General features: G+C 34.6%; 1 long non-coding RNA gene across 1 annotated transcript in view; it reads left to right on the top strand.

Annotated features, from left to right (window-relative positions):
• The first annotated feature begins 335 nt into the window (after window positions 1-335).
• LOC140697111 (uncharacterized) overlaps window positions 336-14,194 on the top strand; it is a 33,489-nt gene continuing 19,630 nt past the window's right edge. Inside the window, exon 1 of the long non-coding RNA XR_012073930.1 lies at window positions 336-424. This is a non-coding gene — a long non-coding RNA (uncharacterized lncRNA). The remainder of the gene's footprint in view (window positions 425-14,194) is intronic.

Below are 14,194 nucleotides of genomic sequence, written 5' to 3'. Positions count from 1 at the left end.
TACATATAGCTATACATATGCATATAGCTATACATGTATCTACATACACACACACACACACACACACACACACACACACACACACACACACACACACACACATATAAAGTATGTTGCTATCACTGACTAGTTTTTCTTACATCTTCAGAAAACTGAACGAGAGACATTTGGCTTAAGCACAAGCAATCTGAGCTCTTAACAGTGAAAAGTTTTTTCAACAGCAGTCTTGTTTAACTGAGAGTGTTTTAGTTCTCTCTCCATGTAACAAACAACTCTAGAACCCAGAGACTTAAAAGAATAATGTATTGTCTCCCAAGGTTCTGTGGGTTTCCATGGTTCACTTGGGCAGTTCTCACTTTGATATTTCATGCCTTTGCAGTAAGATGACGCTGGGGCTGGAGTCTTCTGAAGATCTCACTTGGTTGTAAGTCCAAGATAGCTTCTTCACTTACACGTCTGATGCTGTGGTTGGGATGACAGAAACACTTGCATATTTGTTGGCCGTCTCCCTGTCTCCACACAGCTTCCCAAGTTGCTCAGTTTGGGCTACCACAAAAGTATCTCCAGATAGAATCTTACTAATTGGCTAACTTCTTCCAGAAAGAGCATTTCAAAAAAGGGAGAAACAGAAACCTCGCTGATTAAGCACTAAGCCAAAACTGACATAGGCTCACTTCTAGCATATTCTATTGATGAAACAGTCGCAAGTCTAACTCAAAGTCAAAGGGCAGAAAAATCAGTCTCATCTCTTGACAGGAGTTATCACGTGCTCATGAAAGAGGGAAGAATTTACAGGAAGCATTTTTGAAAATCCATTATTATAGATCTTCTTGAATTGACTATAAAATAAAGTAACTTAGAGTCATAATATTGAAAATATTGAAAATTACAAGAGAAGCATTCTGTCTTGATTTTCAAGCCTCCAATCTGAATTTCTAAAACAACCAAGAAGGAACTATATTTAAAAATATATTTTCCCTGGTTTGGTCTTCCATAATGTTGATGAAAAAATGTTCAATGTGTTTTTATTCTTAACAAAGACATTTCATACTCCTCTTCTTTGGATGACCAGTCTCAATCAAACTAACCTATTTTTGTCTGGCGAAATAGATTTTTTTCCCTTTCGTTTGTCTACGTATCTTTTCAAATTTATCTTTTATGTTCAGTTAACTGTAGATTCAATTGCAGTCATAAAAAATAATACAGGGAGATTATGTTGTATCATTCACCCTGTTTTCTCCCACAGTGACATCTTACAAACTATAGCACAGTATCACAATTGGGATATAATACTGATAATATAGTCAAAATATGTAACATTTTCAGCATCACAGGAATCTTTCCTATTGTCCTTTTATAGCCACATCTACTTCCCTTCTGCCTCTACACATTCCTGAACCCCTGATATGTTCATCATTTTTAGAACTATGTAGGTTCAAAAATGTTATAGAAATGGAATCACATTTTTGGAATTGCCTTTTCTCACTGAGCACAATTCCCAGAAGATTCAGTCAAGTTCTGTATATCAATAATGTGTTTCTTTTTATCGTTGACTAGATCCCATTGTAGATGGTGGTTCTGAGTTTCTTCAATTCCTATCTGATTTTCTGTCTAATTATACTATCAATAGTTGAGAGAGGAGTATTGAAGTCTCCAACTGTAATTGTGGATTTGTCTGTTTCTCCTTTAAGTTCTAGAACTTACTGCTTCACATACCTGGCAGTTCTGTTATTTGGTGCGTACAAAATTGGGATTCCTATGTCCTCTTGGTGGACTGACATTTTTTTTCATTATATAATGTCTCTGTTAATTTTCTCTGTTCTAAAGTCTACTTTATCTGATATTAATATAGCCACTGTGTTTTCCTTGATTAATATTTGCATATATATCTTTTTTTAACCTTTTACTTTAAACCTACCTGTATCTTCATATTTGAAGTGAGCTTCTTAACACAGCAGAGTTATGTCGTATTTTTTAATTCATCCTGATTTGTCTTTAGATTGGTATATTTAAACAATTTATATTTAATTTAATTATTAATATGCTAGGGCTTATATTAATCATTTTATTTGTTTCTTTCACTATTTTTTATTTCCCTGTTTTCTTTTTCCTTATGTCCTCTGGATTACTTGGACATTTTTAAGAATTCTGTTTTGTTTGGTGAAAAGTATTTTGGAGCATGTCAGTTGTATAACTTTCTTACTGGTTGCTCCAGGTATTACTTTACATATACATAATGTATCATAGTTTACAGATGTCCTCACTTCATCAGTTCATATAAAGTACAGAAAACCTACATTATTTTACGTTCCCTTTACCCTCCTCTAATTGTCATTCTAATTGATTTTTTCCTATAGGTAAGATCTTGTTTTTCTCTGGTTGCTTTCAAGATTTTTCTTTGTGTTTAGCCCTTAGTAGTTCATGATATTTCTTGGCATGGATTTATTTGGGGTTTGCTCAGCTCTTTGAATCTGTAGGTTTATGCCTCTTGCTCAGTGTGGAAACTTTTCAGCCATTATTTCTTCAAGCACTTTTTAAACTACATCCTCTTCTCTCTTGCTAGGATTCACTTAGCATGATTTCTTTTTGTTTTTGTTTTCATTTTTGTTTTATGATTTCTAATATTCTTTATGCTCTAAGCATGCTTTGTTCCATCCATTATCTCTCTTTCTTTCAAAATTCGGTAATTTTAATTTTTCTATCATTCAGTTCACTGATTCTTCCTTCTGTCCCCTCCAGTCTTCCACTGAGCCATACATTGAGTATTCATTTCATTTATTTTATTTTTCAATTATAAAATTTCCATTTGGTTACTCTTTTCTTTATATTTTAACTTTCATGCCAAAACTTTCTATTTCTTTGCTGAGGCTATTTTTTTCATTTGTTTCTAGTGAGATTTCAATTTCTCATTGATGCATTTTTATCGTGGTTGCTTTAAAACCTTTGCCAGATAATTCTAACATCTCTGTCTTCTGAGTGTTGACATCTATTGATTACCTTTTTTCTCATTCAGTTTGAGATATTCCTGGTTCTTGCTATGAATAATGATTTTCTTATGAAAACTTAGGCATTTAGTATTACGTTATAAGACTCTGTATCTTATATAAATCTTATAAAAATTAACTTTCTTGTATGCTGCTCTCACATAAGGAAGGCAGGGAGGCATCTGACTAGTACTAGGTGGAAGCAGAAGTCTAATTTTTCTCTTGGCCTTCATTGACACCTGAAAAAGAAGTGTTTGTTTTACAGTTGGGCAAGGGTGGGACTTAGAGCCCCTCACATTATCTCCACTGACACCATGGTTGGAATGGCCTTGTTAGCATTGCGTAATGGTATAGGATTGCCTCACCATTAGGCCTCTTCTGACCCCACCCCAATGAGGGTCACTCTCACTATTCCTGGGTGGTATGGATGTCCAGGCTTACCACCTAAACTCTCTGTTGATACCATAGGGAATGAGGAGTTTCATTACAGGCTAGCAGGGATTAACATTCCATCTCCATCTTGACCTTCTCTGATACCACCTGACTGGGCTGTTGGGTACCTCTTTACAAGCTCATGAGACTGGAAGTTTAGGCTCCCACTCGGCCTTTGTTAGCACAGGGTTGAGGGTGGTGAGGCAATGTTTTTTCTGTGGGTTTGACTAGAGTAGAGCACATTATGCCTAAAAACTTCTATCTTACTAGATTGTTCTTTTCATGGTCCTTTCGATCAAAAGAAAAAGCTTTTGTTGGGCCATTTTTTTGTCTGTCTACACTTACTGGTATTTCCAATTTGCCAGCTCCTTCTACTTCAAGTCTGGGATATATGAGGAAAAAACAAGCAGAGAACTTATCCTGGATCCCATGTTTCCTAGCCAGTCTTCCTCTTCTCCACTTTCAGAGTCTTCTTATTTTCTTTAATAGATAATGTGCAGGCTTTTTAGTTGTACTTAGAGAAAGGAATAGAAAAAAACATGCCTACTCCATCTTCCCAGAAACAAAATTCTTTTATATTTCTCTATATAGTTTTTCATCCTATGAGTTCTGTTTAAGAAATCTTCAGTTGTTGTGTCTTTTACTTATCCTCCTGTGTTGACTAATAAGGAACTGAGTGATGATAATAAATATCAACAATTAATAATAAATATCAGTTCTCAATACATTTCAGTGTAGCCTATATCCTGTAACATGAAAATATCCTATGATAAAAATATTCCCTGAAGCTTCTACTGGCCTGGCCTCACTGGCTGATTTTATTTAGCTACAATTTAAAATTTGGATCCACATTGAGTTTGTGGAATTAAGAGTTAATGTGATACCAAAATGCTTTTATCTTTTAACAATTCAATATTCTATTACATTGCATATATGAAGGCTCATTAAACTATTCTCTCTACATTTGTGTGATTAAAAATTTCCATTATAAAAAGTAAGAAAAAGATTTCTGTCAACATAAAATGAACAGAGATGTTCCTTTGACTAATAACTTTGTAAATCCAGTACTGCAAAAGCTTAGTATCTAGAAGAAATTTCAGTAAACTCTGTCACAACATCAGGAAATAATCCAACATTTTTGTTGTTATAATTTCTCTTCACTGCCTGTCATATTTTATGTATTTAAAATGTATTCTTTTTTTGCTTTACTCTGATATTGTTTGCTAATGGGAAACAGAATAGAAAGCAGAAAATTTCCTATTTAAAAAAATGATCTAAAGCTCTCTACAATATAGATTTAACTGAAGGTGCACTACAGTAATTTTTGTCTCCTATTTTCCCACCAAATTATTTTCCATTAATTGTAGTATAGTGTTGGAACTCTTTTCCAGAACAGAAAACATTAATTTAAAAGTATATATAGCTGTCATTATCCCAAGATTTTCTTCTATATAACTCTTGCTAAACTATTATTTATAATTCCTGTAGTGATGACGGGTTTTAGTGTCTTTTATTAACCATTTTGGTCTCACATGATTTTATTTGTTCTTATTATTAAATAAAATTGTATTTGGGACAGTTGACTCAATTTACAAAAACATTATTTTGAAATAAAAAAGTCTTTGGGAGATAAGATCATGCTAATTTTTCACTCTATAGTTAAGGCTAACAAATGTGAATTTATTTGTCTAGAGTAATAACATGGTAAAATTAGCTAAAACTATAAAGAATTAGTACCCCATCTTGAATTATGACTTTCTGCAAACTTGATAAACATTTCTTATCAAAAGTCAAGCACCTTCATAACAAGACAGACACCAGTAATACTAATTTTACTCCTAAGTGCATTAATAATATTTATATTCCTATTATTGTATAAAGATATCCTACCATTGAATGTAAAGCAAGAGTCATAGTAACCTATTTAGAAAATGAATAATGATATTAATAAAACATGTTGAAATGAATAAAGTATATCACATTATTCTATTTAATTATATATTTACTGATACAGGAAATACAGGAACCACCTAAAGGTATGTCTTTTAAAAGCACAATATTTTACATATAATTTGAGGAGATTGAGAACTATACTAACAAAAATTTTTGTTATGAAATGTTTTACTAACTATATCACATTCTAGTGACAATGTATGACCTAGAAAATGCACAAATACTTTGTACATTTATCAAATGTTATTAAAAATTGTCCCTCCGAAGATAAGCCTTTGGCCTATGATATCATTTTATATGTATATGAGTTATAGCAACAAGGGCTAGGCATTCTACAGCCTGGGACCCCCACAAAAAAAGCAACACTGCTGGTGCACCTAAGATGGAGAGACGCAAGGAAGCCTGGCCATAGCTGCTGTCTCCATAGGCTCACGGCACCACTGTTGACACATTCTTAGAGAGGAGATGTATGGCTCAGTCATAGCCATCATAATCACTGATGCAGAGCTCCTGGGCAGAGGCAGGGTTGAAACCTGAATCCATACCCAGGGGCTCTGCTACTTCAGAGGCTAGACTGAGATTTGTTTACAGCCCCAGGGAGAGGGGGCAGATTTGCTTTGCAGGTGCCTTTCCGGACCTGAATCTCTAGGATGAGCAAGTAAGGAGAAGAACTTTGGTGCACAGTGGAGGCAGCAGCATTTTCAATGGACCTGTGTACTGTACTCAGCTCTGAGGATAGCGCTGACCCAGTAATGCACCACAGATCCAGGTGTGTGACTGCATGATTGATCACTTAAAGAAATGGAAAGATATCCCATGCTCTTGGATTGGAAGAATCAATACTGTCAAAATGGCCACACTGCCCAAGGCAATCTAGAAATTTAATGTGATCTCTATCAAATTACCCATGACATTTTTCAAAGAAAAAGAACAAAATATCCTAAAATTTATATGGAATCATAAAAGATCCAGAATTGCTAAAGCAATACTGAAGAAACAGAATGAAGCTGGAGCAATAACCTTCCCAGACTTCAGACAATCCTACAGAGCTACAGTAATCAAAACATCATGGTATTGCCACAAAAACAGACATATGGATCAATGGAACAGAACAAGTGGACCTAAACAAGCACTTCTCTAATGAAGACATACAATGGCCACTAGGCACATGAAAATGCTCAATATTGCTAATTATCAAGAGAAATGTAAATCAAAACTACAATGAGGTATCACCTCACACCAGTCAGAATGGCCATCATTAAAAAGCCCACAAACGATACATGCTGGAGAGGGTATGGAGTAAAGGGAATCCTTTTACATTCTTGGTGGGAATGTAGATTGGTACAGCCATTCTGGAACAGTATGAGATTCCTCAAAAAACTAAAAATAGACTTACCATATGCTGCAGCAATCTCATTCCTAGGCATATATCCAGAAGGAACCCTAATTTGGAAAGATACACACACTTCAATGTTCATAGCAGCAATATATACACTAGCCAAGACACGGAAGCAACCTAAATGTCCATTGACAGATGACTGGATAAAGAAGTTGTGGTACATTTATAAATGGAATACTGCTCAGCCATAAAAAAGAATAAAATAATGCCATTTGCAGCAACATGGATGGACCTAAAGAATGTCATTCTAAGTGAAATAAGCCAGAAAGAGAAAGAAAAATATCATATAATATCCATGTGGAAAGAAAAACAATATATTCCATGTGTATAATCTAAAAAAAAATAAAGAAAAAAGAGGACACTAATGAACTCATCTACAAAACAAAAACAGATACAGACATAGTAAACAATCTAAAGGATACTGGAGGAAAGGAGGTAGGAAGGGATAAATTTGGGAATTTGGGATTTGTAAATATTAAGTACTATATATAAAAGATTAAAAACAAATTTATTCTGTATAGCAACAGGAACTATATTCAGTATCTTGTAATAATCTTTATTGGAAAAGAATACGAAAATGAATATATGTATAGGTATGTATGACTGGGACATTATGCTGTACACCAGAAATTGTAACTAACTCTACTAACTATACTTCAACAAAAAAAAAGAGCTAGCAGTTCTAGCATTTATTCATTGCTCACTATCTTCTAGGTTTAAAGCTTTTATATATATTATCTTATTTAATATTCAGAATATTACCTTTATTTCAAAAATGGGGAAACAGATTTAATGAAGTTAAATAATGTTCCTGACATAAGGAAGCTTATTAGTCAACAACGTGGGAAATGCCAGTAAGTTTCCATAAAGGTACTCAGTAAAGGTACTTCGATTAAATGAGTAAATGAATCAAGCCTGATGCTTAAAAGTTACATGCTGCCCCTCAATCTTTTCTAAGAGCTCAACTACAAGGTGTATGGATAGCATCAATAAAGCAATAGCACAATGAATAGAAATCGAAAATAGAGAATGAACTACACAAACTCCTAGACTGGATATTTTACCTATTACTCTCCCCTCCACTCCAATTCTAATCCAAGCTATATCTACATCAATGTATATATCTTTCCCAGTTTATTCAAGGAAAATGATATTTTCCTTAATACATCTCTGGGAGAAGTGAATAGTAGAAAAACATTTTAGAATCACATTTTCCACATCTGTGGACTTTCCAATGACTATTCTGCCCAGTGCGAGGTGATACCTCATTGCAGTCTTGATTTGCATTTCTCTGACAATTAGCGATATTGACCTTTTTTCATGTGCCTACTGGCCATTTATATAACTTTATTGGAGAAACATTTGTTTAGGTCTTCTGCCCATTTTTCAATTGGATTGTTGTTTTTGTTGCTGTTATCGAGTTGTATTATTAGCTGTTTGTATATTCTGGAAAGTAAGCCCTTCTCAGCCCCATTGTTTACAAATATTTTCAGCCATTCTGTAGATTATCTTTTCACTTTATTTATGGTTTCCTTGCTGTGCCAAAGCTTTTAAGTCTAATTAGGACCCATTCATTTATTGTTGCTTTTATTTCTATTGCTTTGGTGGACTGCCCTATGAGAACACTGCTAGGATTTATGTCAGAGAATGTTTTGCCTATGTTCTCTTCTAGGAGGTTTATGGTGTCTTGTTTTATGTTTAAGTCTTTAAGCCATTTTGAGGTTATTTTTGTGCATGGTGTGAGGGTCTGTTCCAGTTTTACTGATGTACATGTGGCTGTCCAGCTTTCCAACACGACTTGTCAAAGAGACTGTCTTTTCTCCTTTTCTCATGTTTGAGGTACTCTGATCCGTACCGTATATGCATCATATCTCATCAACTCATTCCTCCATTCACTAGCAAGACACCTGAGTACTTGGCAGGTAGTGGACATTTAAGTTAATGATAGCAGTTACTGTGTGGTGTATCTATTTCTTTGAGGTTGTCCAATTTGTCAGCATATGATTGTTTATTGCAGTCTCTCATGAGCCTTTGTATTTCTTTGTTACTAGTAGTTACATCTCCTCTTTCATTTCTGAATTTACTTATTTGAATCCTCTCTTAGTAGGTTAATCTAGCTAGTGTCTTATAGATTTTGTTTATCTTTTCAAAGAAACATCTCTTAGTTCCATTGATCTTTTCTATTGTTTATTTGGTCTCTATTCCGTTTATTTCTGTTCTGATATTTATCATGCTTTCCTTATAATTTTGGTATTTGTTTGTTCTTCTTCTAGTTCTTTTAAGTGTAAAGTTAGATTGATTATTTGAAATTTTTTCTTGTTTCTTCAGGTAGGCCTGCATTGTTATAAACTTCCCCCTCAGAACCACTTTTGCTGCATCCCACAGATTTTGGTATACTGTATTTCTGTTCTCATTTGTTTCTAGATACTTTTTAAAATTTCTCCTTTGGCTTCTTTGATGACCTTTTGATTATTGAGTAGAATGCTGTTGAATCTCCATATTTGTGTGGTTTTTTCCACTTTTTCTTGTAACTGATTTCTAGTTTCATAACATAGTAGTTGGAGAAGATGCCTGATATGATTTCAATCTTCTTGAATTTACTGAGTATTGTTTTTTGTGACCTAACATCTAATCTATCCAGGAGAATATTCCATGCACACTTGAGAAAAAAATGCATATTCTGTTGTTTTTGGATGGAACATTCTGTGTATATCTATAAAGTTGATCTATGTGTGATGAATGAGTAACTGTGTCATTTAAATCCAGTTTTCACTGGTTTATCTGGATAATCTATCCATTGATATCAGATGTTAAAGTAATTGATGTCAATCTCTTCCTTTATGTCCATTAGTATTTGCTCTCTCTTTATATATATATATTTCAACGCTCCTATGTTGGGGGCATATCATTTATAAATGTTAATCTTCTTGTCGGATACACCTTTTTGCAATACCCTTCTTTGTCTGTTATTATAGTCTTTGTTTTATAGTCTATTTTGTCTGATAAGAGTATAGATATTCCAACTGTTGTTTCATTTCCATGAAATATCTTTTGTTTTCCTTTCCTTCACCTCTAGTGTGTGTGTGTCTTTACTTCTGAAGTGAGTTTCTTGTAGGCAGCATATAGATGGGTCTGTTTTTTCATCCATTCAGTTACTCTATGTTTTTTGATTCAAAAATGTAGTGTATTTACATTTAAAGCTATTATTGATAGCTGTGTACTTATTGTCATTTTATTAATTGTTTTCTGGTTTTTATGTGGTTCCTCTGTGCTCCTTTCTTCTTCTCTTGCTCTCATCCTTGTGGCATTTTTTCTTTCTTTCTTTCTTTTTTTATAAAAGTATGGTCAGTTTATAATGTTGTATAAACTTCAGCATAATGTTTCAGTCATACATATACATACATATATTCCTTTACATATTCTTTTTCATTATAGGTTACTACAAAATGTTGAATATAGTTCCCTATGCTATACAGAAGAAACTTGCTGTTCATCTATTTTATATATAGTAGTTAGTATCTGCAAATCTCTAACTCCCAATTTATCCCTTCCTACACCCTTTCCCCCTGGCAACCACAAGTTTATTTTCTATGTCTCTGAGTCTGTTTCCATTTTGTAAATAAGTTCATTTGTCTTTTTTTTTCTTTTTTGATTTCACGTATGAGTGATATCAGATGATATTTTCCTTTTTTTTTTTTTGGCTTAATTCACTTAGAATTCATCCTTTGTGTTTTGATGGTTTTCTTTAACGTTATGTTTAGATTTCTTTCTTATTTTCTTTTAAGTTATAAAAACTTTTATAACTTTTTTTCTTTTAAGTTAAAAAAACTTTTATAAGTTTTTTCCTTGTGCTTACCATGAGGTTCACATACAACATCCTATGTAAACAGCAATCTGTTTCAAGTTGGTAGCAATATAAATCTAAATACATTCCAAAGCTTTATCCTTTTTTCTTCCCCTCCCCACATTTTATGCTTTCGAAGACATTTTGTATCTTTTTATTTTATGTATATCTTAGCTAATTATTGCAATTAGTTTTTACTACTTTTGTCTTTTAACCTTCATGGTTGCTTTATCCATAATTGATCCACTACCTTTACTGCATATTCACTTTTCTAGTTAGAGTTTTACTTTCATATGTTTTCTTATTATTATTTAGTGACATTTATTTTCAGCTTAAAGAAATCCTTTTAACATTTTTTATATGTCTGGTTTTGTGGTGAACTCCTTTAGCTTTGCTTATCTGGAAACTCTTAATCTCTCCTTCAACTCTCAATGATAATCTTATTAGGTAGAGATCTAAGTTGGAAGTGTTTTTTTTTTTTCCTTTCAGCACTTGAATATGCCATGCCACTTCCTTCTGGCTTGTAAGGTTTTTGTTGAAAAATCTGCTGATAGCCTTATAGACTTTCACTTGTACATAATAAAGTTACTTTTCTCTTGCTCCTTTTAGGATTCCCTTTTTATCCTTAACTTTTACCATTTTAATTAGAATGTGTCTTGGTTTGTTTCTCTTTGGGTTCATCTTACTCAAAACTCTCTGAGCTTCCTGGATCTGGATATTTGTTTCCTTTACCAGATTAGGGAAGCTTTCAGCCAGTATTTCTTCAAATAATTTTTCTGGCCCTTTCTCTCCTCTCCGTCTAGTACCCTTCTAATGCAAACCTTATTCTGCTTGATGTTGTCCCAGTGGTCCCTTGAGATATTCCTTTTTTTTTTTTTCATTTTAAATTCCTTTTTCATTTGCTGTTCTGCTGAGTGAGTTCCACTGCTTTGTCTTCCAGTCTACTGATTCATTCTTTTACCTCACCCAATCTCCTACTGAATCATTCTAGTGTATTTTTCACTTCAGATATAACTTCTGTTTGGTATTTTCTTATATATTCTATCTCTTTGTTGAAGTCCTCACTGTGTTTATCCACTTTTCTCCCCAGTTTGGTGAGCATTTTTATTACCATCAAACATCTTTATCAGGTAGATTGCTTATCCTCATTTTGTTTAGTTTTTTCCCTAAGGTTTTGTTCTGTTGTTTTGATTGACACATACTCTTTTGACTCCTTAGTTTCTCAAATTTTCTGCATAATACCTCTCCTAGTCTTTAAAAAAGTGGCTCTAGGTACAAAATGTCCTGTGGGGCTCAGAAGTGCAATCTTACCTCACCATCAGAGCCAGGTGATCAAGGGATGTCACCTATGTGGGCTACATGTGCCCTCCTGTTGTGGTGGAGTCACAGTTGCTGCTGCAGTGTACTGGTGACATGGCTGACCTCCAGAACAACTGTGGGGCGCATCACAGAAGCTGCCAGGTGCTGAGGTGGGACTGGCCCCCAAAACTGTTGCACAGCCCATTGGCTGTAGCTGTCAGATGCTGGTAGGAAGGGTTATCATCAGTCCTGCTGTGAGGTCAGGGCATACCCCAAGGTGGGCAGGACTACTGGCAGAGTGTGCCCACTAGTGCTAATAGTTTAGATGGGAATTTTCAAAATGACACCCACCAGATCTGGTATTAACAAGGTAGACTGAGGTTGCAAAGATTGCCCCCACCAGTGTTTTAGTCCCCATGATCATCCCAACTAGTTTCTGCCTTTCCGATAGATGTTTCAAGATTAGTAACTGGGTCCGCTTAACCTATGCTCTACATGCTTTTCAATTTGGTGCTTTTGCACTGTTTCTGGTGGAGTGTGTCTGCATGAAAGCCCTTTAAGAGTTTTCTGTTTCCTGAAATTCTATAATTTTCCTAGATGCATTCCCCACTGGTTTTCAAAGGCAGGTGTTTTGGAGGCTTATCTTTCCTAAGCAGGATTTAAGGACTGATGCGCCTGAAGTGGAGCTCAAATCCCTTACTCCTCAGGGAAAATACGCATACCTCTGTGGTCATTTCCAGTTGTGGATCTCTGCAGTTGGGCTGTAGTTTCTTCCTCTTGGCACTAACATATCTCCATTCTCTTATCTGTCTTGATGCTATTCTTTAACCCTTGGCTGTGAAGACTGTTCATAAAATTTTCAGGTCCCTTTCAGAGGGAATTATTCCATATGTAGTTGCAGTTCTGTTGTACCCATGGGAGGAGGTTAGCTCAGGATCTTTCTACACCACCATCTTGAACTTTCTCCAATTTTCCTACTTGTATGTCTACAGCAGACTGAAAACTTCTCAGGGATAACCATGTGAGAAAAATGGAGAAAAATTACCTGGATATTAGTGCAGCTAACTACACTCCTAACTATTAAAAAATTATGCTCAGTTATTTTACTAAATTGATCCACACCAACCTGAGAAATATTTAGACATATATTAAAAGAGCCTGGTCTTGCTTCACTCCTAAATAAATATTTTGGCCCTCAATTTGAATACAGGGCAGGAAGTAATAATGGCATTGATTAAATCCCAATTATTTGCAAGACTCTTTGCAAAGCATCTCATCTATATTATCCCCTGTATTCCTGAATACCACTCTATGAAACAATACTACCATCATCACAATTTCTTACAGATAAAACACTCGGGCTCTAAAAATAATAATACTAACAATAATAATAAAGAGAGCGGGAGGTGATTGATTTGTCTATGGCCTTGATGGTGGTGATAGTTTCACAGGTGTATAATTATCCCCTAACTCATCAAGTTGTACACGTTAAATATGTACAGCTTTTCATAAATCAATCCTACCTTAATACAACGTTTTTTAAAAATGGATATTTGATTCTGATGGTGTAATAATTATATTTGGAAAATAACTCAAAACTTGTATTTTTGTTAAACAGTAAAATGTTATACTAAGTTTGGAGGAAATAAATACAAAATTTACCATTAAAAAAAAAAGAAACTCAGAGTCAGAGAGATCAGGTAACAATCTCCAAGTATCAACAACTGGTTATGCAGCAGTAGTGGCAGGCTTGGAACCCAGAATCTTTTTACCTCCAATGCCACTTTAATACTTGTCTTAAGTGCCTCTTGGTATACACATGCCAATTATACTTGCAAATGTCAAATAAGGAGAGAATAAATATCTTGGATATCAGATTAGGATAAAAAAAAACTTTGAGAGATTAATATAAGAAGCTAGAAATGGACTTTAGCAAGAATTAGTAACTGTTCATTTTACATCTATGCTCCAAACTACAACTATACAGCTTAAGGAAAGGAGAGTGGCAAGGCCTCAGTGTATTAGTGTATTTGTGTGTTTGTGTGTGTGTTTGTGTGTGTGTTTGTGTGTGTGTGTGTGTGTGTGTGTGATGGGGGAGGGTCACTCTATTTACAGCATTATGCAAAGATAGAATTGTCTGCTTTTGAAGAGTATGAGTCTCCTAGATCTGAAAGCATTCAAATCTATGCTGATGACATTTAGGAAGGTACTATGGTTAGGACTGAAGCACCAGATGGATGTATGGACTGAACATTTAGGCATCTTTCCAACCTTGATATTCTG

Source organism: Vicugna pacos, chromosome 6 (genome assembly GCF_048564905.1).
Source record: "Vicugna pacos chromosome 6, VicPac4, whole genome shotgun sequence".
In the NCBI taxonomy this organism is placed as follows: domain Eukaryota; kingdom Metazoa; phylum Chordata; class Mammalia; order Artiodactyla; family Camelidae; genus Vicugna; species Vicugna pacos.
This window is presented reverse-complemented; position numbering and strand designations above follow the sequence as displayed.